This window comes from Panthera onca, chromosome F2 (assembly GCF_046562875.1).
Source record: "Panthera onca isolate mPanOnc1 chromosome F2, mPanOnc1 haplotype 2, whole genome shotgun sequence".
Taxonomy (NCBI): domain Eukaryota; kingdom Metazoa; phylum Chordata; class Mammalia; order Carnivora; family Felidae; genus Panthera; species Panthera onca.
This window is the reverse complement of record NC_138356.1, coordinates 63,944,804-63,972,598: the sequence shown is the minus strand read 5'-3', so window position 1 is coordinate 63,972,598 and position 27,795 is coordinate 63,944,804. Positions and strand designations below refer to the sequence as shown.

The following is a 27,795-nucleotide window of genomic DNA, read 5'->3' as shown; positions in this document are numbered from 1 at the left end:
AAAGGAGAAATTCCAAGAAATTTCCTCAAAGGATAAAAAGACATCTGAAAAGTTTTCTTCTAGCTAGGGCATTTTTTCATTCATATATTCATTCATTCATTCTCCAATATTGTCTCACAAAAGATCTCAGGCAAATTTCAGATAAATAGCAAATAATGTTTTTAGTATGTCCATTGTGATATTTAGAACATATTTAATTACACAATTTATTAGCAAAATTGTGTGATCTCTCAGCTTAAACCTTATCTTTCTTGGTTCTTGCTCCCTTATCAGTATTCAAGGGTGTGTTTCTGACTTCTCTTCTCCCTCCAGAATAGAGAATCTATATATTTATCCACTTTGCGGGGGGTTTTTTTGAGAACAAGTTTTTGTTTTGTTTTGTTTTGTTTACTCATCAATGCTATGTTTTGTTTTCTGATTTATTTCTGCGCGTATCATCAGGAATTGCTTCTTTTCGCTTTTCTCTTCTTATTGTTTTATTTGCTTTTTGTTTTTCTTTGTGATTTTGTTTTTTGTCAAATCTTAATGTGATATTATTCTTTATTTGAGGCCATTAATTTTCCTCTGAATATGCTTTGGCCACATCATATAAGCTTCAACTTCCTTTTTAACTGAAGAGTTATTTCAGTGAACGTAGTAAAGCCTAAAAGTCTATGAACAGAGAAAGCAATAGGACTAATGCATTTAAACCTCTGAGATTCTGGTGTAATTCCAGAGTAATACAGTGTATATTCAGAGGAATAAATTGTATTTCCCTCAGGCAATCATTCAAAAACAAATTGGGGGGCAAGTACTTTTTGTATAATACCCAATGATAGTCTTGTGTACAACTCTTTTATGTTGCCAATAAAAGGGAAATCTGTAAGCTTTGATATTCATGTAAATAAACAAGCTAAGATCCTGTAATAAAAATTTAAAAATGTGCTCAATTGTGCCTAGAGACCCAAAAAATATCTTCTCCTATCATCCTACCATAGTTCCAAAATACTAATTACAAAAGAATATTTCTTTGGGGCACCTGGGTGGCTCAGTCGGTTAAGCGTCCAACTTCGGTTCAGGTCACGATCTCGCGGTTCATAGGTTCGAGCCCTGCATTGAGCTCTGTGCTGACAGCTCAGAGCCTGGAGCCTGCTTCGGATTCTGTGTGTTTCTCTCTCTCTCTCTCTCTCTCTCTCTCTCTCTCAAAAATAAACATTAAAAAAATTTTTTTCAAAGAATATTTCCTTGGACTGAAATATTAACATACTGGAAGCTCCTTAAAATTCCAAATGGAAAGCAATACATTAAGTGCCTATTCTAAAAGAATAAGCAACACATTAAGTGACTAATATATGTATTTATTATATATATATTTAGCATTTTAGCATGGGTTGATTCACCACAGATTAGTAAACCAACCATTTGTCAGAACACAAAGGAAATTGAATAAACAGTGAGCAAATTTTGATACATTAAAGGAGCAAAGACCTTGGGGCATATATAGAACCCTCACTCTACAAAGGCAAGAATAAGATTAGATGGATTATCCAAAGAGATATGAGTGGCACTTATGTAGACAGAAGGCATGAATACAGAGGATTTCAAAAGATATGGGAGTGGGCTTCAGCCCTAACACAACCAAGAAATCAGTAAATCTGCCAGTCACCCAGACAGCTGTCCTGTACAGCCCCCAAAAAACCATACCAGCAGAATCACCCTCTTAACTCAAACAAAATATTCTAAGATTTTGTACCCCAACATTATAACTGTAGGTTTCAACCAGAAGCAGGCAAGGGGAAGAAAGGTAAGGAAATAGGCCACATTTGTGTTTCTGGCATACATTTTAAGATCAGGGGACTTTTGGTTAGATACCACATGATAGGATTTTAACATAGGAGAAAACGATCCTTTTACAAACCATAAGCCAAAAGACTTTCTCTGTTCTCTTCAAAACACAAGTCCTGTGTCCAGGTGTTTTGAAGCAAAAATTAATTTGCATTTCACAAAATTTAATTTTAATTAATTAATTAACCAATCAACTATTCTACCCTACTCTTGGTAATTTAAAAACAAACAGTATTGTTTAGATGGAAAAAATTGTGCCATAGCTTATCTTTAAATCTTCCTTTTTGTTGTTTACTTTAAATTAGGATGAGTAATACCATATTGAGAGAAGTGGAATTTTAGTTTTCCCAAGGTTTTCTGCCAAGTCTCCAAATTTTTGGACAGTAAAATAGGGGCAAGAAGAATCCCAATTCCTATTAAAGTGCCATGAGACACTTTAACATTTACCAAAATGTCAAAGCCTAATTTGTTGAAACTTTGCCCAAAATCCTGCCCAACACAAATAACTCTGCCTTGGTTTTTTTTTTTTGTTTTGTTTTGTTTGTTCATTCGTTTTATTTTGTTGGTTTAAAAACATCATATTAAAAATGGGTACTTAGTTCTAAGTTCAGAAGGTATACACCCAATTCTGGGAAAGTTGATAATGTTTAGTATAAGTTGTCTCAAAACACTGTCACAATTTTGTGGTCCATAATTTAAAACTATCCCAATTAGGGCTAATTTGCCCTTCTACTTCATGTGTTCTGTTTTATTTAATCTCATTTGTATAGTTGAGATTAATAAGGAGCAAAGGCCCTGAGTACAGCCAGTTTTATCAAAATTCCTTAAAATATTTATTCTAAAGTTTTTGTAAACCACTGATACACACACAAACATACATACACACAAACACTTGTACAGACTTACACACACATGTACCTTCCAATCTTGCATAATGTTCTCTTCAATCAGTGCTGACTTACAAAAAAAACCCAAACAAACAAACCATGAACTTCAACAAAATCTTTGCTAGCTATCTGGCATTTGGTCTTGAGAGAGTTTGTTATTTGTAGTATTGAGATTTCCATTCCAACAATCTCTTGTTGAGAGTCCCACTATATAACCAAAGCTCTCTACTTGCTACTAAGGAAAATACAAAACTTTATACTATACAATCCCTGCCCTCAGCGATCTCACAATTTTATTGAAAAGAAAGATCACGAGTAAATACATTGCAAAGCTTAATAAAAGTAAGTATGAAATAGAAGAAAGACTTAGCACAAAGTGGTAATATAAATAGAAAACTGGGAGTTAGGAAGACAATTCTGCCAATAATTTGTTAGGGGTCCTTGGCTAACTGGTGTAACCACTCTGACTTGGTTTCTTCATACAAAATGTGCAAATTAGCATCTATCTGATACAGTGATTGAGATAATGCAGATAATGTATTTAGAACAAAGGTAGCTCTCAGAAAGTTCTAACTAGTTCCAAGTTAGCAACACATTCTAAGAACATGAAGGACAAGGGAATGATACAATCAATAAATTTTGCTACTGGAGTAAACACTAAAGGAGGAAGGAAATGCAGGATGTCTTTATCTATCCCATCATGTTACGGTTGTAGGACTAACTTGGCAAAAGGCTTAGGTAAAAACCGAAGACCCAGGTAATGACAGAGACACAATTATTCGCATGAGTGAACTGCTTTAAACTTTTCAAAATATGCTCCTATCCATGTTTTATCATTTCCTACATGACAGCTCAATATAGATTGAAAATCATCAACCATACGAGCATGTGAAAAATTTGACTTAAGAGCAACTCATAGACTTAAAAAAAAAAAGACTTAGCAGTTCTAGTTGACAAGTTCATGCAAAGATTTAAAAGAAATGAGGATGTGAAAAAAAATGGGGATGTTGAAGCATGTTTTAAGCCTAGGAAAAATAAGAATCAGAGGCATATGATGAATGTCTTCAAATACTTGAAGAGATTTCATGTTATTGAAAATCAAACAAGCTATTTTGTGCAACTTCTGCAAATCGAAGTTGAATCAATGAACCAACCCAAAGAGATGTGGATTTAGATGTAAAAATTCTCTAACTTAGAACTGGGTCTTCTCTTTTACTAGAAGTTCTGAGGCAGTAGCCTATAAGAGATACTATAGAAGGGAAAGGGAACTGGACAAAATGACCTCTAAGATGCTTTCTCCAACCCTCTACTGTTTATACTTTAATGTTCACTTTATAAAAGGAGAATTTTATAGTCAACTGATGATCTAGGTCATACAGATTTGCAGATAAAAAAGCAAAGACTAAAAACAGGTCTATAGTTTTTAGATCTATTGCTTTGGTCCAGTGTGTTAACATCGTTTAGCATTCTTTATTTCTTCTCTGCAGTGAAAATACCACCCTCCTCACATCCAGAATAACCAAAGAAGTTTCCAGGATTGGCTAATGAGGTTGACTTAAGCCCCAGAGGAAGTTAGTGATTATTACTCTTATCTGTGAGCACCATGACATAGTAGAAAACTCTAAGTTAGGAATCAAGAAGACCTAGCTTTGGTGCTATTAGCTTGGTGATTAGCCTTTCCCACCCCCCACCCCTGCCCCCAGTGAACTCCCCATTGCGCATGGCATGGTGACCAGAAATCAAGTGGAAAGCCATAGTCTTAAAGTATCAAAGGGCAAAAAGAGTTCAGGAACTCTAGAAACTGCAAATTGAGAAGGGACATGTCAGAGACAAGTGTGCCACAATGAGGAGAAATAAAATCAGCATAAAAACTCTCCTCAAATCCTAGATACTTCGGAATGATAAAGAGTCAAGTAATCAAGAAAACTTAGCCATCATAAATGTGTGTGCATTTAATAGTAGAGCTTCAAAATACATGAAGCAAAATATGATAAACTAAAGAAAGGAATAATAAGCAAAATTAGAGATGTTAACACTCCTCTCAGAAACTGACTGAAAAACTAGACAAAATATCAATAACAACACAGCAGATGTGAATAACTCTATCAACAAATTAATCTTTAATGATCAGTACATCCAACAACTGCAGAATGTACTTCTTTTTTTTAAGTGTACACAGAAAGTTTTATAAAACGGGCCATATACTGGGCAATAAAATGGGATTCAAAAAATTTCAAAAGCTTGAAAGTTTACAGAGTATGGTTTCCGACAGTAACAGAATTAAATTACAAGTCAACAATATCAGGGGCACCTGGGTGGCTCAGCTGGTTAAGTGTCTAACTTCAGCTCAGGTCATGATTTCATGGTTCACAAGTTCAAGTCCTGCATTGGGCTTTGTGCTGACAGCTCAGAGCCTGGAGCCTGCTTCGGATTCTGTGTCTCCCTGGCTCTCTGCCCACCCCCACTCACATTCTGCCTGTCTCTTTCTCTCAAAAGTAAATAAACATTTTAAAAAAAAAATTTTAATCAAAAATATTACAATATCTTTAAAAATTCAAAGTATCTAGAGATTGAACATGTTTCTAATTAATCCATAGGTCAAAGAAGAAACCACAATGGAAATTAAAAATATTTGGAAGCCAATAAAAATAAAAAGACAACACATGAACATCTGTGGAATGCAGTTGAGGGATTAGAGAGAAATCTCTAAGTTAAAATATTTACACAAAAAAGAAAAAACATTTAAAATCAATGATCTAATGTTCTACCTAAAAAAGCCAGGAAAAGAAGAGCAAATTAAATCCAAATTAAATTGAAGAAAGGGATTAATAAAGAGTACAAACCAAGGAACTACATAAACTGGTATTAATGAAAATTAACAAAGCCAAAATTTGCTTCTCTGAAATATTAATAAACTTGAAAGATCTTAAGAAAGAGTGGTCAAGAAACAAAGATAGGGAACACAACTAACAATACCAGGAATAAAAGAAATTATATCACTACATATTTCACAAACCAACAAGTGATAAAAAGGAAAAACATTAATAACTTTATGCCAGTAAATCCAAGAATTTAGTTTAATTGGAAAAAATCTTTGAAACACTGAACTTGCTAAAACAGACACATGAAGAAACAGAAAATCCAAACAGCCCTATATGTATTATAGAGATTAAATTTGTTATTAAAAATATTCACAATCTAATGGTTGCCAGAGGCGAGGGGAATGAGAATTGGGCAAAATGGGTGAAGGGGAGTGAGATATACAGGCTTGTGGTTATGGAATGAATAGGTCATGAGAATAAAAGACACAGCATAAAGAATATGTCTGACATTATAATAGTAATGTATCAGGACAGATGGTGGCTACACTTGTGGTGAACATAACATAACATAATATAATGTATAATGTATAAACTTGTTGAATCACACCTGTTGTAAATCTGAGACTAATGTAACATTGTGTGTCAATTATACTCAAATATATACATATTTTTTCTTTTTATGAATATATATGTATATATATGTATACATATGTTAAGCAAAGTTAGAGATGGTTTCACTAGTGAATTCTATCAAATATTTAAGGGAGATATAATATCAATTCCACAACCTTTTCAGAAAACAGAGGTGAACTAGCATCTTTTTATCAAAAACCGATGTCATTACAAAAAAATTAAATTACATGATGTCCTTCATGAACATAGATACAAAAATCCATTCACCAATATATATATAAATCATTACCAAATAGGGTATATTCTAGAAATGTTATGACTAGTTTAATATTTTAAAATCAATATCACTCAGCATGTTAGACAATATATAAATAAATATACATATCCTCTCAATAGAAACAGAGAAAACACTTGAGAAAATTCACTACCCATTCATGATTTAAAAGAAACCTAGCAAACTAATAGAGGGGAACTTTATTAATCTGACAAAGGGCATCTATGAAAAAAAAATCATATATAATGGAGAAATATTGAATGCTTTTCTCCTAAGATCAAGAATAGGAAATGGATGGCAATGCAAACTGGTGAAGCCACTCTGGAAAACAGTAGGGAGTTTCCTCAAAAAAGTAAAACTAGAACTACCCTATGACCCAGCAATTGCACTACTAGGTATTTATCCAAGGGATACAGGTGTGTTGTTTCGAAGGGTCACATGCACCCCAATATATATATTTTTAATCAAAAAGTATATATATACTTTTGTATACACACACACACACACACACACACACACACACACACACACAATGGAGTATTACTCAGCAATCAAAAAGAATGAAATCTTGCCATTTGCAGCTACGTGGATGGAACTAGAGGGTATTATGCTAATCAAAATTAGTCAGAGAAAGACAAATATCATATGACTTCACTCATATGAGGACTTTAAGATACAAAACAGATGAACATAAGGGAAGAGAAGCAAAAATAATATAAAAACAGGGAGGGGGACAAAACATAAGAGACTCTTAAATATAGAGAACAAACAGGGTTGCTCGAGGGGTTGTGGGAGGGGGGATGGGCTAAATGGGTAAGGGGCATTAAGGAATCTACTCCTGAAATCATTGTTGCATTATATACTAACTTGGATGTAAAATAAAAAAGAAATTAATTGAAAAAAGAAATTAAAAAAATTTCCTTCTGAATGAAACAAAAAAAAAAAAAAAGGAGGGGCGCCTGGGTGGCTCAGTCGGTTAAGCGGCCGACTTCAGCTCGGGTCATGATCTCATGGTCCGTGAGTTCGAGCCCCGCGTCAGGCTCTGTGCTGACAGCTCAGAGCCTGGAGCCTGTTTCAGATTCTGTGTCTCCCTCTCTCTGACCCTCCCCCATTCATGCTCTGTCTCTCTCTGTCTCAAAAATAAATAAACGTTAAAAAAAAAATTAAAAAAAAAAAAAAAAAGGAAATGGATGTCAGCATTGTAACATGTTTACCATTTCATTCCACATTGTACTAGAGGTCTTAACCAGGGCAATAAGGTGGGAAAAAAAAAAAAAGAAAGAAAAGAAAAGAAAAGGCAGAAAGAATGGGAAGGCAAAAGTAAAAGTATCTTTATTTAAAACCAACATGATTTTTTGCACAGAAAACCCTAAAGAACATATCAAAGAAAAAAAAGACCTACTTGAACTAATAAGTAAATTTAGGAAGTCTGCAGAACACAGATCAATAGGTGAAAATTAATCATATTCTCATAGCAACAAACAAATGGAAAAGAAAATAGTTTTTAAAATTCCATATATGATAACATCAAAAAACACAAAATACTTAAAAATCAATTAAGACATGGTATGCTCTACACTCTTTGATGTAAAAACTATAAAAATACAAAACTGAATTCCTGAGAGAAATTTAAAAAGGCTTAAATACATCGAGTAGTATACTATGCTCATGGATTGAAAAACCCAGTATACTATGTTCATGGATTGAAAACCCAATTGTTAAAATGTCTTCAAATTAATCTATATGTTCAAAGCAAGTTTAATCAAAATTTCAGGTCATTTTTTATAGAAATTAACTAATTGATTCAAAAAATTTGCAGGGAAATGCAAAGGACTTAGAACAATCAAAACAATCTTTGAAAAGGAGAACAGTCAGATGACTCATAATTCCTGATAACAAGCCTTACTATAAAAGCAACTGCAATGACAATAGAGAGGCAGATTATTCTTTGATAAAATTTGCTAATAAAATTTTCATATGAATAAATGCACTAATATTAATAAGTGGGATTAGTTTGTAGCTTTCTTTTTATGCTGTGTCAAGTGTGTATATCAGCATTATTTTTCTGATTTCATAAATTTAATTTTGATTTTTCCTTTCTTCCTGTAAATGGTCCTTTGGAACAGTTATAACAGTATTGGTATTATTGATTTCTTGTACATTTTTGTTAACCATTTAATTACAAAATCATGGAACTTTGGCATTTGGGGGAGGCTACTTTTTTCTTTTAATTGTTTTTAATGTTTTATTTATTTTTAAGACAGAGAGAGAGAGAGAGAGACAGAGCATGAGTGGGGATGGGGCAGAGAGAGAGGGAGACACAGAATCTGAAGCAGGCTCCAGGCTCTGAGCTGTCAGCACAGAGCCCGACACGGGGCTCGAACTCACGAACTGTGAGATCATGACCTGGGCTGAAGTCAGATGCTCAACTGACTGAGCCACCCGGGTGCCCCAAGGGGGAGGCTACTTTTTAACAACTTTTTCAAATTTTTTATGCCTGTTGTCTTATTTATAATTTCTATAAACCTAGGATGTTTTACTAATTTGTACTTTGCTTAAAAGTAATCCATTTCATCCTTGTTTTCTAATTTATCGACATACAATAATTGTAATTAGTATTCAATTCTTATAAATTCCTGTAATTTTGTGATTGTTTTCTATTTTCATTACTTAAACATTTGGGCTCCTCTCACTTTGCTTCTTAAATTACAAAAAAAAAATTAAAAAAAACTGTATCAAATTCACAACATCAAAGTAGAAGGAAAAGAAGCAGTAAGCTAGAAATAAGGAAACAGGGAGGAGAGGAAAAATTATAAAGACAAGATGAGAAGGTAGTAAAAATACAGAAAAAAACAAGGGAAAGAGGAAGATAGTACATACTGCCCCATGTTCAAATCTTATACAGACTTTTCTTAATGGTGTGTCTGTCACTTGCTGGTTTTGTGACCCCAGGCAAGGTAGTTTCTGTCCTGGGAGCTCAGCAATCTGAACTCTAAAAGAATAATATTGACTTCTGCAAGTATTTGAGAGACTTAAATGTGTTTCTGAAAGACAAAAAGGCAGGCACTCAAAAAAAGAAAAAAGGCAGTACTTCTACATACACATACACACACACACACACACACACACACACACACACACACACTCATACATAGTATAAAGACAAAAAGGGGATGCCTGATTGGCTCAGTGGGTTAAGCATCCGACTTCAGTTCAGGTAATCATCTCCCAGTTCATGATTTCAAGCCCCACATTGGGCTCTGTGCTGACAGCTCGGAGCCTGGAGCCTACTTCAGATTCTGTGTCTCCCTCTCTTTCTGCCCCTCCCCTGCTCGCTCTCTCTCCCTCTCTCTCAAAAGTAAATAAACATTAAAAAAAAGAGAGAGAGACAGAAAGGATCCAAGATCACCTTCCTGGCCAAATATGGGCCAGTGTTGCCTAGATTGGTAGTCCTCAAAATAACCTCAAAATAGTTCAGTCTATGAACTATGAGATAAGGAAATTATGCCAAAATGTAAATCAATGCATTGGTTTGCTTTCTTCTTCAAGAAAGCTTTGCTATGAAAAAAAAAAAAAATCTCTGCTGAACTAACAGTTTGCTTACTGACATATTTGATTTACATCCTGGTAGTTTTATCTCAGCAGGCAGAAGTAACAGTTTGTGGATAGACACCAATCAGCAGACTATAATTTGCCTGGCACTGGCTTATATCCCTCACTGCAGACCTCCCAACGGATTGCATCTGCCCCTCTGTCCACCGTAACTCTCCAGCAAACCACAGAGCCTTGGTAACTATTTTTACCTTCTGGGTTTTAGATACTATAAGACATCTAGATGGCAGCTTAGCCCATAATAAAAAAGTTCAAAGTGCATAATAGGTCATGAATAAGTGTTGATTGATTGAATAATAGATGACTGAATGATCAGGGCTGATGTGTATAGGTTACAGTTGATGCACTGTACAATTTGCACTTGGCTGAGAGTGAGCGATGCTTGAAACTGGCACTCTGCTTTCCGAGTTGAATGCAAAGCTGTGTTATTCAGAGGAAAGGGTACTATTTTCTTCTTCCAATGGCATGGGTATGCCCAGAGAGACCACCTTTTTCTAATTCATAGAAAGATCCTATGTAGATTAATAGCAGTCCTGTGAATGACTCAAATGCAAGGGACTTGACTGCAAATTGACCTCAGAAGACCACTCAATCTTAAACTAGGTGGTGTAAGTTCTACAGGATAGAAGGCACAGCCATCCCCAAAGCATGACAAATTAGAGTGACAGCTCCTTGATTCAGGAATGATCCATGAGCTGGCTCTTTCTTTTTACCTCCTTCTTTTTTTAAGGACTGACATAACTCCTTGGTCAAAGAAATGGGGGTTGTCTTTAACTAAACTCTATACTCTAAGCAGTATAAAGGGTAGCTGCACATCTCAGTGTAGGTATCTCATCCTTTAGGAAGGCTTCCCTGATCTCCCAGGTGTGGGTCACATGCTCCACCATGGTTCCTATGGTAGTAATCTTTATATTGCACTCTGAAGCACCTAACACTGTACTGTAATTGGTTATTTGCATTTCTACCTACTAACACGTATTGTATTTTGAATGGTTGGCACAATTTTGGTACATGGCAGGAGGCAGCTCAGGGAAGTAGAGGAAGAATGGAAGCCAAAAACCTGCAGTAAACTCTTTTTAGGTATCAATTCATTTCAATGTAGATTATCAATCTGTCTATAAAAACAGACGGAGAGCCACCCAGGAAGGAACAGACAGTTGTCTAATAGTGTCCCCTTAGTGCCCCTAGTTATAGACACATCCTAAGACAATCGATGGACTCAGCAAAGCCCAGCCTCCCTCTAGATCAATTTTCATAAACAATCCAGGTAATTTCTGGGAAGAAAGAGACCAAGCGCTGCTCCCTAAAATTGAAAGTTAGAGACACCTGCCTGGATGGATCCAACAAAGGCCCACTGACGGCTAAGTTCGCCAAGAGCATAGATTAAAAAAATCACCTTGAAGAAATGGGGAGTCTAGTCTCCAAGTCCTGACTTAGAACCTCAACTCTCAGAAATTCCCATGGCCTTTCTAGTCACCACCCTCTCAAAAATGGAGAAGAGAAAGAGAGAAGGGGGAAAGTGGGAAGAAGGGAGAGTAAGGGATGAGAGCAGCCATTTTTGTCTTTCAGGCTCTGTACTGGATCATAGATCTTGACCCTCCAGTGTGGCTATTGTTATCCCTGTTTTCTAGGTGAGGAAAATAAAGCTCAGAGAGGTTAAGAAACATGGACAGGGGCACAAAGGAGCAAGTTCCATCCCCTGTTTCAGCTACGAGATTGTATGGCCTCAGTTGACACCGTCCATGTCATTCACACACCCCTCCCCAACCCCATCAAAGAAGCTGATGGAGAATATATCCAGTGGGATCTGGGTTCAAATCTTTTTTTTTTTTTTTGTAATTTTTAGAGATTGAGAGAGAGAGACGGAGACAGAGAGCAAGCCAGGGACAGGGGAGAGGGAAAGGGAGAGAGAGACAGAGAGACAGCGAATCTCAAACAGGACCCATGCCCAGCATGAAGCCCCATGCAGGGCTCAATCCCACAACCTTAGGAATATGACCCTAGGCAAAATCAAGAGTCTGACACTCAACGAGCTGAGCCACCCAGGCATCCCCATTCAAATCTTATACAGACTTTTCTTAACCGTGTGTCTGTTTTGTGACCCCAGGCAAGGTAGTTCTATTCTGGGAGCTCAGTGATGTGAACTCTAAAAGAAGAATAATATTTACTTCTGCAAGTATTTGAGAGACTTAAATGTGTTTCTGAAAGACAAAAAGGCAGGTATTCAATAGGTATTCAAAAAAAAAATGCCAGTACACTCTCTCTCTCTCTCTCTCTCTCTCTCTCTCACACACACACACACACACACACACACACACACACACTCACCACCTCCGCTGGAACAGGTTGGTCTCCACTCAAGGCTTAATTGTATACAGAAGAGTAACTGGATCCCTGCCACTTTGTATTTAGTTCTAGAAGAAGCAAGAAGAGATTGTTTTCCCGACACCCAGCACTATCAAGGGCAAAACTGCCAAGGAGGAAGTTTGTTTTTGTCATTTTCCTTTAAGCTCTCGACTCCCCACCCCGGACTCCAGCTGTCTCCTCTGTACCCTGGGGGCACCATCTAGTGTCTCATTTAACAACAACCTTGTTCTACATAAACTGTCCTCATCTCAGATAATTTGTTAGCTCAGCGGTACTCAAATAATACCACCTCAGCCTGCAGCAATTCAGGAAGGCCTTTGTCCTTTAAAGGAATCTTGGGTTACACACAACAGGCCAGGAAAACGGCAGTCATCTGGCTGAGTTTGGATAAAAATGACGGCAAATGTGGCTCTGGAGTCACATAACTGCTAAAATTGTCTGTCAGCTTAAAACAGGCAAAAGATTTTTGTGCTTTACTAGGTGACATTAGGAAGTATTTAAGAGCCAAAGGGCACACACCCCAAGGAATTTTTTTTTTTTTTTTTTTTTTTTTTTTTTTGGTGTGTGGGCTGGGGCTTGACCTAGTGCCCCTTAAGTCATACCACTTTGCTCAGCCCATTCTTCAGGCAGCCCTGGCTGATCTGGAAAACCAAGACGCGCACGTGGAAGGCCCCAAGAGTTCTCCGAAATCCTCAGCTGGACCGTTAGCAGCAGGAAAAGGGCCAAAGGGCTCCTCCCATCAATCCTGAAGCCTGGGACCTGCCCAAAGTTGTTCCAGGAATTCTGATGGGTTCCAAGAAAGACTTCTCGGGGATTTACTGAGAGGCCTCACCAGTGTGGCTCCCGTCCTTCCAAAGGGACCCCCAGGAGGCCAGGGCTGCAGTGGAGGCTCAGGTCCATCCTGGCACAGGGCTCTCCAGGCAGAAGGAGGTGCCCAGTGTTTAGTGAGTGTGTATATTGTACATGGATAAACCTTGAAAACATTTTGCCAGGTGAAAGAAGCCAGTCACAAGGACCACGTGCATATCGTGTGCCTCCATTTACATGAAATGTCAACAGAAAGTATAGGTCAGTGGTTGCCAGGGGCTGAGGGGTGGGGGATGGTCAGATTGAGAAGAAATGGGAAGTTACTGCTAAGTATGGAATATGATAAGTATGGTAAAAATGTTCTAAAATTGATTGTGGGGATGGCTGCACCACTCTGTGAATATACTCTCTGAATATAAAAACCATGGAATTGTATACTTGTATAGTATAAGAATTATATCTCAATAAAGCTGTTTAAAAAAAAAAAATCCTGAAGCCTATTACAGTAACCAAGCCATCAGGGCCAGATTCAGAGCAAATCCATCCAAGTTGCTCTTTTGGAATAAGCAAAAGTCCAAATGTTATCCCTTCATTCAGTCACTCCTTCATTCACTCATTCTAAATTTACCAGTGAGTTCTCTGTGTGCACAACTGGACCACCTGATCAGAAACAGAACACCAATTTTCCTCATGGCACCCAGCACGAGTCTGTTTGCTGGATTTGCATACAACCCCTTTATCACAGGCTGAAACCAGGAAGCGCCCTCCTAAGCCCTTCCTAGGTGAGGGGCCCCAAAGTCTTTAAAGGGGAGTTTCAGGAACATCTGTTTGCATTTTTGCCACTTTCTCTGTTCCTCCCTCTCCCTGTTCCTCCCCCTTCAGCCTCTGCCCAGCAGACTCTCTAAAACTTCCAAAAGGGAGTCCAAAACTTCCAGAGGGAATGAGGCTTTCAGTAGCAGCTCCAGAAGCAATTTTCAGAGGGGAAATCCTGGCCCCCGGTGAGAGCTGCACACGGGCTCCATTTGGGCATCTTCCCTAAAGACAAGTGCAAAGCCTGGGCCTACGTAGGAAGGGAGACCCCCAGTCAACCCTGAGCTCGTGTGCCACAGGGCGTGCTTCACACAGAGGACCCAAGAACCCACTACCACAGTCCGAGGGCCTCTAGTCCTGGACTTGCGGGCGGCGTCCAGACTCGCCTAGGACAGAAGGCACTCCTGTGGCCCCACGCTGGTTCCTCCCGGCCCTTCCCTAACCCTGCCCTGCCGGTGCGCGCTGCACGCCAAAGCCCAGCTCTCCTGGATGCATCCCTGCCCGGGCGCAGCGTGCGTACCCTTAGGCTTCAAGCAGGAAGGGGTGCAGAGGGATAAACCTGGAGGAGATGAGGGGCGGAAAAGCCAGGGCGGAGAAGACCCTCCGACACCACAGCCTGGCGGTGCGTGTCAAAGCCGCAACCGCCTGCGAGAAAAAAGCCCGCAGCATCCGGGTTTCCTGGCGCAGACACAGAAGAGCAGCTACCCCCAACGTCCTCCATCTATGCGCTCTTTTTGCTCCTCTTTGCGTCTAGCGCCTGACCCCAGCGCTGATCTGTGGCTGGGTAAATTTGGTCTCCCATGACCTCCATCGACTGTTCTTCCAAGAGCCCCCAAATACAATCTAAATAAAAAGACCGTGCTATTTATATACAGCCCTCCAAGACAAATTCCTAAACCCCTTTCTCACCAGACTGTCGCCTTGACTAAGCCGCTTCCACTTGGAAATGCTGGAATTGCCTGTGTCTCCAAGCCAAAACCTCTTCTTGCCGCCGCGCGCTCAAGGCACCCACGTACAGGGCAAAGTTCCCGGGAACAACACAAGGCATCACACTGGCTTTGCATTCGCAGCACGTAGCACCTCCAAACTCCCTGCCCAGCGAACCCCGCTAGGAGGCATCTGGGTGCACCAGCCCATCCCACCCCAGAGGTCCCCGGCCATCCGGGGAGCCCGCTCTGATAAGGTCCATGGAATTGCGCTGCGTCTGCAGGTGGCTCACCCTCTCTCTCCACTTTTCCTTCCTCACGAATAGATTTTTCAAGGCCGACCCGAAGTAGGGCAGAGAAACATTAGAACTGACCTGTGCAGGGGAATGTTCTAGCCCAGGTTGGGGACCTCTCGATGCCTAGGTAGGATCCAAGTTCCGCCGAGAGCTGGTTCTTGGGGGCGCTCTCCTCTCACTCGCTTCCCGCCTTGTGCCCCTTTTAATTAGCCTCTCGCTCTCCCTTTCCCTCTTCCCTACTCCCTCTCCCCCTCTCCCACTCCAGCTCCCACTCGGCAACCCGGAGCTACCTCCTCTCCGGCGCTTCCCTCCTGCCAGGCGCCCAGGATCAGATAAGAGGAAAGGAAGGCCAACGGGCGGCCAATTATAGAGCGGAAGGTGGCCGCGGGGGCGGAGGTTGGGGAGGTGGGAGGCAGGCCTAAGTCTCAAACGCCCCCTACCTTATCTCCTCCTCCTCTCCCCACCCCCTCCCCACTAAAGGAGCCCGCCCGCGCGCCTCCCCTGCGCCGCCCCTGACCTGGCTGCAGCCCCAGGTGCGCGCCGCAGCCGGGTGTCGTGAGCCCCCTCGGACCGTGGCTAGTGTGGGGCTGCTGAGCCAGGCCCTGCGGCCGCTTTGCGAGGTGTGGCACCCCCTCCAGGACTCAGCTACTGTGCGCCCTCTACCCGTCCCCCAAACCCGGCTTGTCTTCCCGCGTCAAGGACTTTGAGCTTGGGAGCGCGCACCCACTGAGCGCGGAAGGTACCCTTCCTCCCCTCTTCTCGCTTCCTTGTCCGAACCGGGGGCTGCCAACGCAGCGACGTTCAAATTGTGACGTGCAGGAGAATCATCTGAGGGTGTTGAAATGGATGTTTTTGTAGGCTTATGAGGACGAATGTCGGCAGTGTCCACAGCTGCAACTTCCCGATTCCCACTCGCAAAGATCCTGTTTCAACAGGTCTGAGCTGAGGCCGGGACTCTGCATTTCTCAAACGCCCTGGTGGTTCTGATGCATGCAGGCCACCCTGTGAGGGTCTCTACCCTGAGATATGAAGACCCCGTGTCCAGTGTCAAGGGACTGGGGCTGCGCAGTCACCCTCTGGGCCCCCTAAAAAAGTCATCATCGTTACCCATTTTTGAACCGTGCACAAGTCCCCTTCGGCGTTCTTTACATTCCAGCTTGTGTGCACACAAACGTTGGGGAGGGAGTTACAGAAACAATATAGCAAGAACTCATTTGTGCAGGAAAAAGCTCTCTCACGTTGGAAAACAGCTAACGGCTCATGATAGAAGAGAAAGGGCAAGCGGTCTTCTTAACCTGCTTCCCACAAGCCCAGCTGAGAATACAGAAAGAGGGGCGTTTGAAACCTTTAGAGGGAGGTCCCTTGGACATTCTAACCGGCCCAACCGCTGTCAGCCACCAACTCCCCTTTCCCCGATTTTGCGTGCTGTTTTATCTCCTTGTCAATGCTCTGAACTTCCTCGCTGGTCCTGCGGTTGGCGCGGAAAGGGCCCGCACCGACGCTCTGCCTCCATTGGTCCCTTTTCAAATTGGCCTTGGCTCTGCCACAGGGCGGGGCCCAAGCTAGGCGCGGTTTTGCAAACTGGGCTTCACTTCTCGGGGGGGGGGGAGGGGGGGGGTCAGGCAGCGGGTGCAACTTTGAAGGAGGCCGACCGCGTCCGAGCGCTCCAGATAGACTGCAAGGGTGCGAGCGCCACCTGGTGGTTCCGCCTGGGGGTTTGGGAGAGGGCGGGAACTGCAAAGATAGCCATCCACCTTGCCTTGAAGAGACCAGAATTCCTGAAATACAAAATTTACTCCTGGAGACAGCTACCACTTTGGTTGCTCCTCTGCCCCACCTCCCCATGCAAGTGCCGGTTCCCTCTTTTCACTAATAAAATCTCTTTTGTAAAATTTAAGTATAGCTGACTCACAATATTACATTAGTTTCAGGTGTACAACATAGTGATTTAGCTTATGCGAAGCTCACCCCAGGTGTCGCTACCATCTGTCACCATGCAATGCGATTACAGTATCATTGACTATATTCCCTATGCCGTGCCTTTCATCCCTGACTTATTCATTCCATACCTGGAAACCGCTATTTCCCACTCCCCTTCACCCTTTTTGCCCATCCCTCTACCCCCTCCATTCTGGCAACCAACAATTTGTTCTCTGTGTTTATGGGCCTGTTTCTGCTTCATTTTGTTTTTCAAATTCCACACATAAGTGAAATCATATGGCATTTGTCTTTCTCTGACTTATTTCACTTAGCATAATACCCTCTCAGTCCATCCATATTGTCACAATGGCAGGATCTCGTTCTTGTTCACGGCTGAGTAATATTCCAGTGTGTGTGTGTGTGTGTGTGTGTGTGTGTGTGTGTGTGTGTGTGACACTTTCTTCATCCATTCATCTATCAGTGAACACTTAATTTGCTTCTATAACTTGGCTTTTGTAAATAATGCTGCAGTAAACGTAAGGGTACACATATCTTTTTGAATTCGTGTTTTTATTTTCTTTGGGTAAATACCCAGTGGTGGAATTACTGGATTGTATGATATTTTTTTATGTTTGTTTATTTTTGAGAGAGAGACGGAGCATGAGCAGGGGAGGTGCAGAGAGAGAGGGACATCCAGAATCTGAAGCAGGCTCCAGGCTCTGAGCTGTCAGCACAAAGCCCGATGCTTGGTTCAAACTCAAGAGCCTTGGGCTCATGATTGTATGATATTTCTGTTTTTAAATAAAATCTATTCATGTTGGGGTGCCTGGGGGGCTCAGTTGGTTGAGCGTCCAACTTTGGCTCAGGTCATGATCTCACTACTCCTGAGTTGGAGCCCCACATTGGGCTTGCTGCTGTCAGCGCAGAGCCTACTTAGCATCCTTTGTCCCCTACCTCTCTCTGCCCCTCCCCCACTCACGCACACACACATACACACTCTCTCTCTCTCTCTCAAAAATAAATAAACATTAAAAAATCTACTCATGTCTTTCATTTTTACAAAGATGTAGATGACTGGTGTAAAATCAGCTTTTCCTGCAATTCCACTGGGAGAGGTAGTGGCATATTAGCACAAAGTTTTAGGCAGAGGGAGAAAAAAGTATTTAGGATAAAACTATAGAAAAGTAGAAATGATTTTTAAATGTGAAATATGTACACAAGAATCCATATGCAGCAAATAGAGCATACTATTTGGTAAAAATCCTATACAATAATGAATATTGATTTTGTAATGGTACAAAAAGTTATTTTTTAAAAGTTTAACTCATCCTACCTTCATCTCTTTAACTTTTGACTTGTGGCATTTCACTTTGAATGTAAACAAATTTCAGTTAATGTTGAATCAGAATGACTGGTTTTAATCAGCTGTCCATTAGGTTGCAGTTGTGTGTAAATTTCCAGCCCCTTCAAAGGGGTGTTTATTCAACATTTATCTTAAGGTCAGCCCTCAGAACCTGGTAGAGTACTGAGAACAGAATCATAGAAACAAGACTAGATGGTCTCCTCCCTCAATCTAGAAAAAACTATATCTGAATGAACATGTGAACATCTGGGCCTTCCCAAAGATATCCAAAAAACGTCGGCTTCCCACAGTAATTGATCTCAGGACTCAGCAACTCTTCTTAGACTCTCATCCTGAGCTTGACATGACTGTGACGTTGTCTCTCCCTAAGGACCCCACACACACTGTTTCCCTTCTGCCAATCACCTGAAAACTTACAAGAAGACTGTGCATCCAAACTTGAATTGAAGGGCCTCTGTCTCTTGCTTGTTTCACTTTGGTGAAGTTATTTTGCCTCTCTGAGCCTAACTCCTTGTGTATAAGAAGGGAGTCATTAATTGCATCACAGGGCATGGCCATGTGGATTAAAGGACAGATGGGTTTATGGACCTATCCATGATAATGATAAATGGTAGCTGTATCACCCAAACCAGGACTGTCCCTCTTCTGCCCATTGCATATGGCTATACCCTCTTCAGCAGCCCCTTCCAGAAAATTCTCCTTGCAATGTTTCTCAACAGAAGTGCTATTGGCATTTTGGTAGGACAGCATGACTGCCCCCATCATGGCAGGATATTAATTATTTCTGACTCCATCACCAATTTCCAGTATCACTCTCCTCTTCACCTAGTCACTATGAAAACCCAAAATACCACCATGCATTTTCTCATACACTCTGTAGCAAACCACAGTTTCCAGCTTCATGAGTTATTTGCAATTCTTCTCCAACCCCCCGGTAACAGGCAGCTATGATTTTTTTCCTCAGCCTAGCATCCATTTCCCCTTCTTTTGTTAACAGAGGGTTCACCCTCAGCCAGTAGGCAGGCACCAGCTGACAATACACCATGCCTTCAAGCCATACCCATGGCCCACGCCCCTGCTCCCATATTCCCCCTTTCCATGCTGACTATCCCATCCCTGCTCTTGAGACTCCCAGTGTTTGTCATGATCTTGCATCAGCACAGCTAGTAAGAGAGAATTAACCTCCTGCACAGCAGGGAACCTTCACGACCCTGCCCCATAGTCAAGGGCTGATGTACCTTCTAATTGATGGATGTCCCTGCCATCAATATTGCATCTCACCCTAGAGTAACACAGCTCTGAGTTCTTTTCAGGAAATCGCTTCTACTCCATTGGATGTAGTTGTGACGGGCTGTCATGAAGAGTTCTCTAGTCTCCCCTAGCCAAGTGTGGGCATAAACTCTAAACTAGGCCAACCAGATGCTCTGTCCCTAAAATGTGAGTAGAAAGTGGTGGGACACAGGGCAGAAAAAAAGTGTTTACTAAATTTTTATCTCAAATCATCCTAGCAGTGAGGCCTGAGGTACTAATAAATACACCTAGACGTAGTTCTAACATCCAGTAGAAACTCACCGATACAGCTGTGCCTGTTGCCAAAATATTGAAATACTTCCATAGCAATTAGTAGATAACTGCCTTCCCTCACCCCTGAATGTCTTCTTCACCATCCCTTTCCCGGGACCATTATCCCAGGTCTCCCTTTGATCCAACAACAGCAGAATTAACCCTTATACTATGTCTGAATGTTTGTGTCTCCTCAAAATTCACATGTTGAAACCCTAACCCCCAAATGTAGTGGTATTAAGAGATGGAGCCTTTGAAAGTTGCTTAAATCATGAGTCTGGAACCCTCATGAATGGGATTTGCACTCTTCTAAAAAATGCTCTAGGGGAATCCCTAGCCTTTTCCACCATGTGAGGTTACAAAGAGAAGTCTGCAACCCAGAAGGGGACCCTCATCCCACCGTACTGGCACCCTAAGCTCAGACTTCCGGTGTCCAGAACTGTAAGAAATAAATTTCCATTGCTTATTGGCTGTGCAGTCCATGGCATATTGTTATAGCAGCCCAAAAGGAAGGGATAAAACACCCTACATCAGCTAAGGGCCTCTGGGTCTCTGCTCAAGTGTGGCCACTGGCACCCCTTCAGACTGGGCTGTGCCTGAGCCATATTGTTGTTCAATTTTTTTAATATCAGTACAGAACTCCAGAATATCTTTGGTTTCTGTACTTCCTGAAGTTCTTGTTCAGTTCTGTGAGCTACCCCATTTTTTCTAAATCTGCTTTTTTTTTCTGCTAACTAAAGAACTCCAATGGAGTCAATCTTCATTTTACCAACCCTGAAGCTGAGACAAAGGAGAGAGCACATCCAACCTTCCCTAGAGGATTAATAGCAAAGTCAACACTAGAATTCCTAAATGTCTTAACTCCTAGACCAGAGCTTTTCCCCACCAGAGTGCACTGACCCTTTTCCAAGCAATACTATGATACCTCCTATGCATATATAGGCTTTTTGCTTTATGAAGTACATTCAAGTATCTCATCCTATTTTAATACATCAGCTCTGCAAGGCAAGAATCATTCCAAAGGTTAAAATCATACTGTCTTATTCTGTCCTTTGTGGGGCTGGAGTCCCCCCAGCTCCACACAATCACCTTTCATATTCCTGAACCAGTGATTAAGACATTCCTCCTCTTCTCATCTCCATGGCCCAGATCAAAGTCAGGACTTAAAAAGCAGCCAAGTTTTTCATGGGTGACAGCACCCTGTCAATGTATGCATGCTGCATAAAAGGTTCTATTCATGGCATAATAGGGTTGGAGCAAGCCTAAGGGATTATATATGTGTGCTAACCCCTCCCCTTTACGAATGAAGAAACTGAGGTCCAGTGAATCAAATCCACTGTCCAAATCCCCAGAAAGAGTCAGTGGCAGATATTACTAGATTTAGTATCATCTGACAATAAGCCACGACTCTTTCCAATAATAGTAACACCATAATAATAAGAAAAGACTTTACTGAGAGTCTTTTGGATACCGAATATTTGAGAAGACTCAAAGGGACAATTTTAATTATTTAAATTATTATTTTGGTAAAGTAATTCATACATGTAATTTAAAAACTCAAATAATACTAATAGCTTATTTTAAAATATTGTCTTGCTTTCCAGAAGTAGTCACTTTTAACTCTTAGCAGTTTTTTCTGACATTTTCAAATCTCCATATTTCTAGATAAAACACATGTACTGCTATATGTTTATTAATCAATTTTAAGCATCATTCTTATGTTTCCTATTATGGTAGAAGAGGGTGTAGTCTTCTAGGCTTCCATCCTCTCTTCTCCTCTATCTTTCCAATATGAGTAGATTACATTTTTTGATTAAATCTGTATTCAGTGTTTCCATTCATATGCTTTGCAAATATTATTCATATAAAATCATCATAATGCATTATTATTATTTTCCCTTTTTACTTTTAGTTTTTCCAGGAGTTAATTATTGCCTTGATTTTCATCTGCTACATTTTCTTTTTGCTTTTTTGCTGATCTTTCCAACTATTTCCAATAACATCTTAGTACAGTTTCATAAAGCCACATATATTGGGTAAGAAAAAAATTTAAACATCCTTCCTTCTCCAGGCAGATTTCTCTTTAGACCTGCTGTTCAGTGTCATCCTGGCCTTTGCTTAACTACTTGGAATTCCCTCTGTCTTTCTCCAAGATTGGCTTCCTGATTTTCTGGAAATCATGTCTTCTTCAAGTATATTTTCTTGTTTTGGTTGATTACATCCTCCAGGAGTTTTCTCCAGGTGAAAAGATGGTTCAGCAGTAGCAGGCATGGTGATGATAGCTTGTCTCTTGAATCATGCTATTTCGATCTGAATGGCTGCCCTATGCACATGAAGCCCAAGTATTATCCTGGGGGTTCTCTTTATTTCTCTCCTATGTTGAATATACTGTTTTCCATGTTGCACATCTTCCTAGAGCTATTTTTACTCTGTTGTTTTGAAGAAGGACATCCTCTAGTGGTATCATAACATGGGTACATGAGGAGGGAAGAGAGACTTTTGAGATTTTGTTTGTATTTACTTTTAAATTTCATTACTAGTTTGGCTATGCATAGAATTTTAGCTTAGAAGTAATTTCCCTTCAAAATTTTGAAGACATTTCTCCCTTATTTCTTGCTTCTAGCATTGCTGGTGTAATGAAGAAGCCATTTCTGACTTTTAATCAACTCCATTCCAAGCAGAACTAACCTTTCCCTCCTTTCAACTATTATTGTAATTATTGTATATTTTTGCAAAAATAAAAAACAAACTTACTTTAAGAGAGCTCTTCTATTGCTGTCAACTCTGGGTGATATTTAATATATTTCTTTCTTACCTGCCCAGGTAGAATGTCTGCTTTCTGGGAGACAATAAAATAGGGCAATATAAAAAAGCATGGATTCTAGCAGAGTTCTGGCACCACTAGTAACCTTGGATAAGTTACTGAAGCTCTTTGTTCCCATTTCCTAATTTCTAAAACAGGAACAGTAAGGGTATGTACCTCATGGATATATTGTAACTATTAAATGAATTAATCTATCCAACTTAATGAATCCATGAAAAACCTACGAAGTGGGTCAGGCACCTAGTAAGTTCCTCACTGCTAGCTGATATTAACTGCACCAGATACCTCTTTGTACCATCCACTCTTTTTATTCCATCTTTTTGTACAATGAGGTCTTAATATATATGTGTGCATTTAAAATTTACTATTAGAAAATTATATAGATAAAATATGCCAGAAATAAACTCTATACCTATTTGCACAAAAAATTAGTCCTAAATGTTCAGACAATAATTAGAAAAAATATATTTTTTTACTAATTTGTAATATGTACTTTTTGTAACTTGTAATACGTACTTTTGTCTTGGTCAAAAATTCACTTCAGTGAGCAGTGTGGGAGCAAGACCCTAATAGAATTGTAATTGCTTTAATATTTGCACTGCTAAGAGCATTCAGGGTAATGCAGCCCTGCAAAACTCTAGAATCGTGTGCTGTATTGCTGGACCAAATTCTTTTTCCTGAGTACTAGGTTTGCTATGGTTTAAACCTTAAAGACTGACACCACTGTGAAGTGCATCAGTGGGATAACCCATAGCCTCTTGCTTTGCTTATAGTAGGGATTCAACAAAGACTTGTCAGTGTAAGTTACTTCAACAGGAATCAGAAGCAGGGTTCCAACTGGTTGAGGAAGTCTTTTTGCTTTGATTCTTCCTGTGTAAAAACTATCAATTACAAGGCCTCTGTGGAGGAGCAGATGTGCTAATATCAACAACAACATAGGGCCTTACTCTTAATAGGGGCTTGATAAGGGTTTGCTACATTGCACTGAATGAAATTAATCAATTATGCCTCGTCAATTCTTCCCATATGGCTATCATCAGTTTTAAGTCATCCACCTAAATCCATATGCATAGCACATGGTGACTGTCTGACTAAGAGGGTAGGTGACAGAAACTTCAGGAGCCATCCACTTATTTATACATTCATTTAATCAGTAAATACTTATTCATCACCTGTGACCTTCCAGGCAATATTCAAGGTATTGGGGATACAGAGTAAAGAAAAGAAGTGCCTGCTTCTTAGAACTTACCCTTGATGGGGAGAGACAGAAAACACATAAACCAATAAATATATAATATATTGTCATTGGTAAGTGCTAGAAAGAAGAATAGGACAGGGGTGGAGAGGCATCCGGGTGGCCCAGTCAGTTAAGCATCCAGCTCTTGATTTTGGCTCAGGTCATGGTCTCACAGTTCATGAGATCAAGCCCGGCATCCGGCTGTGTGCTGATAGCATGGAACCTGCTTGGGATTCTCTCTCTCACTCTCTCTCTGCCCCTCCTCTCTCTCAAACAAACTGATATATATATTGATATATATATATATATATATATATATATATTTTTTTTTTTTTTTAAATTAAAAAGATGGGGATGGAAATGGACAAAAGCTGCCCTTTTAGATGCACAGAGCATTTGAGCAGAGACTGAATGGAGGAAGGGAGCCCACTGTGGAACTAGCTGGAGGGCAGAGAAAAGCAAAAGTGCAAAGCCTGTGACGTTGGAGGGACTGGCAGGATGCCTCTGAGAGAGAAGAGGAGTAAGAAAGATAGACATGGTTGAGGGATGAGATCAGAGAGGCTACTGGGTCCACATAGCATAAAGCCCACAGGCAAAGGCTTTGGGTTTTTACTCTGCGTGAGAAGGGGAGTCTTAAACATATGAGTGATATGGTTGGATTTAACTACCAAGACCATTCAGCATCCAGATGTGTCTTTCTCATTTGCTTCCCTTATCTGAAAATCTTGCTTTTTTTAAAATAAGGTATCCATTTTTTAAAGTTTATTTATTTATTCTGAGAGAGAGAGAGAGAGAGAGAGCAAGAGAAGGACAAAGAGAGAGGGAGAGAGATAATCCCAACCAGGTTCTGCTGTCTCAGTGCAGAGCCTGATGTGGGGCTCAAACTCATGAACCATGAGATCATGACCTGAGCCAAAATCAAGAGGCTGACGCTTAATCAACTGAGCCACCCTGGCACCCCTGAAAATCTTGTTTTTGAGAATGATGACAAGAAGAATTTTATAGTATAGCCATTTTGCTTTCAAAACTTCTTGAAATAAACAATTATGTATGATCCTCACCACAAAGCTATTGTTATAGAAAGAGCACATAGTATCATCTATTTATTTTTGAGAGAGAGACAGAGCACAAGCCAGGGAGGGGCAGATACACACACACACACACACACACACACACAGAATCTAAAGCAGGCTCCAGGCTCTGAGCTATCAGCACAAAGCCCAATGTGGGGTTCGAACTCACGAACCATTAGATCATGAGATAATGACCTGAACCGAAGTCAGACACTTAACTAACTGAGCCACCCAGATGCCCCAGAAAAATGTTTCTTGTAGGCCATGGCAGATTTCCAGGAAGAACTACCACTTTAGGATGGGGTTCAACTCACTGCATAATTCATTCAAATTCTCAAACACCACAAAAACGCTTCTGTTTAGAGACCCAAAGGAGGCTCCAAGACCATAAAGGGTTACATATATTCCTTGCCTAGAGAAGGTGTCTGGCACAGAGACCCAACCTTAAACTGGGGAAGAAATGCTCACAAACCTTCAGTTCATTCTGAACCTCCTGCGAAGGGAACTTGCCAAGTCTGATCTGTCAGCACTTGTGATAATGGAGTAATTTTTGACTGCCTGTGATGATAGCACTGATCAAGATTTCAAAATATGTTCTTAACTACATAGGACAAAAATGCATTCTCATCTAAGAGGTTTCAAATCAACGATCAGAATGAACATATCCATCGAACCTTTGAAATAACTAGATGCAGCATGGTTGGTTTGCTCCTGGGATACCATTTGTATTCATTTATAACGTTGTAAGAGCTTCAGGAATTTTATTTGATACTGAAACCCAGCCACATCTAGAAGAAGCAAAAATTCTGTTGGTGAAGGTGTGAAATTCTGGTAAACGTGAAGCATGTCTCAAAAAGCAGTTCCCTTTAAAACTTGTGAATATAGTTTTTATGTTTGAACTTCACAATTCAAATGACTGTCGGTCATCACCAAGTCTTTGGGGCTAAACTGAAACACAAGAATTGACTTGGATGGCCTTATACTGTCTTCCTTTTTTTTTTTTTTTTTTAATCTAATTGTGTGATGCATGCAAGTGGAATTTTCCTGGAGTCTCAAGTGTATTCTTTTTGTTTTTCCCAAACTTTTTCATTGTATTACAGCAGCTGCTTTTATGCACAGTTGATCTCGTTGGAGTGGCATTTTCTTGTGTATTTGCCCAGAAAAAAGTCTGTTACAGTGTCCTTGGAGTTCATGATCTACTGATTTCCATAATAAGTTTCTGTCTATAGACTTTCTAATCAATTCTAGAAAGACCCATTAAAAGCATAGACTCTTAAAGAGTTGAAAGCTGTAAGAGTCTTCATCTGGAGTTAGTTAAATGAGGTAGTGTGGGGTGGGGGGGGAGGATGAGAAATCATTCCAGCCGGGGAACACTCATACAGAAAAAAAGAATCATCCGCTGGAAGGATTTGTGGGATTATCTCCTCCATTTTCTGCTTTCAGGGAAGAAATCATCTAAGTCATTTCAACTCCTCAAACTACCCTCATACTTTTGCTAAGACTTTAGTGAAGGCAAATCACCCTCATCTCCTCCCTTTGTACTGACATCCTCATTTGGGGGAAAGTTTTTCATTCCTAGGTACTAAATAGCTCTCCAGAAGATAGAAACCTACACTCAAGGGATTTTCCCAGAGAGGGGGAAAACAAACAGAAACACGTGTGTATATCTACATCTACATCTACATCCAGAGAGAGAGAAAGAGAGAGACTTTAAGTCGAAGCTAATAAGTTGTAAGATACTCCAAAATTGCTATGAAAAAAAAAAAAAAACTAACACCATTCCTGCTTCATACTGAAATACTTTGGTTCAAATTTATATATTTTTAAAAATTTTTATTAAAACATTTTTTTAATGTTTATTTACTTTTGAGAGACAAAGAGACACAGTGGGAGTAAAGGTAGAGGAGAAGGAGAGGGAGACACAGAATCTGAAGCAGGCTCCAGGCTCTGAGCTGTCAGCACAGAGCCCAAGATGGGGCTCAAACTCACGAACCTTAAGATCATTACCTGAGCCAAAGTCAGATGCCTAACTGACTGAGCCACCCAGGGGCCCTGATTTATATAATTTTTAAAATAGTTTTTTAATATCTTTTTAGTGAAATAATTCCTGTTCATTATGAAAAACTATACAAGAAGAAAAAAAATAAAAGGATATCCTAAAATTCAACCTCCTTGAAACAGCTACTGCTTTTTTTTTTTTATTACAGGATTTTTTTTAATGTTGAGGGAGATAGAACCAGTAGGGAAGGGGCAAAGACAGAGAGGGAGAGAGAGAATCCCAAAGAGGCTTTGCACTGCCAGCACAGAGCCCAGTGTGGAGCTCGAACTCAACAAACCTTGAGATCATGACCTGAGCCAAAATCAACAGTCAGATACTTAACTGACTGAGCCACCCAGGTGCCCCAAAACAGCTACTGTTAATAGCCACTGCTTAAAACTATTAACTCTGCATAGCTAGAACAAACAATTCTAAAATTTGTATGGAACCAGAAAAGACCCCCAATATCCAAAGCAATCTTGAAAAAGAAAACCAAAGCTAGAGGCATCACAATCCCAG

General features: G+C 40.3%; 1 protein-coding gene across 5 annotated transcripts in view; it reads right to left on the bottom strand.

The window, feature by feature from the left end:
• COL14A1 (collagen type XIV alpha 1 chain) overlaps nt 1-15,636 on the bottom strand; it is a 210,828-nt gene extending 195,192 nt beyond the window's left edge. For 2 of the 5 annotated variants that reach the window (XM_078441833.1, XM_078441829.1), the window contains exon 1: nt 15,337-15,535. The gene's annotated coding sequence lies outside the window, so the exon portion shown is untranslated. The other 3 variants (XM_078441830.1, XM_078441832.1, XM_078441831.1) reach the window with 3 other exon arrangements.
• Between the last annotated feature and the right edge of the window lie 12,159 nt (nt 15,637-27,795).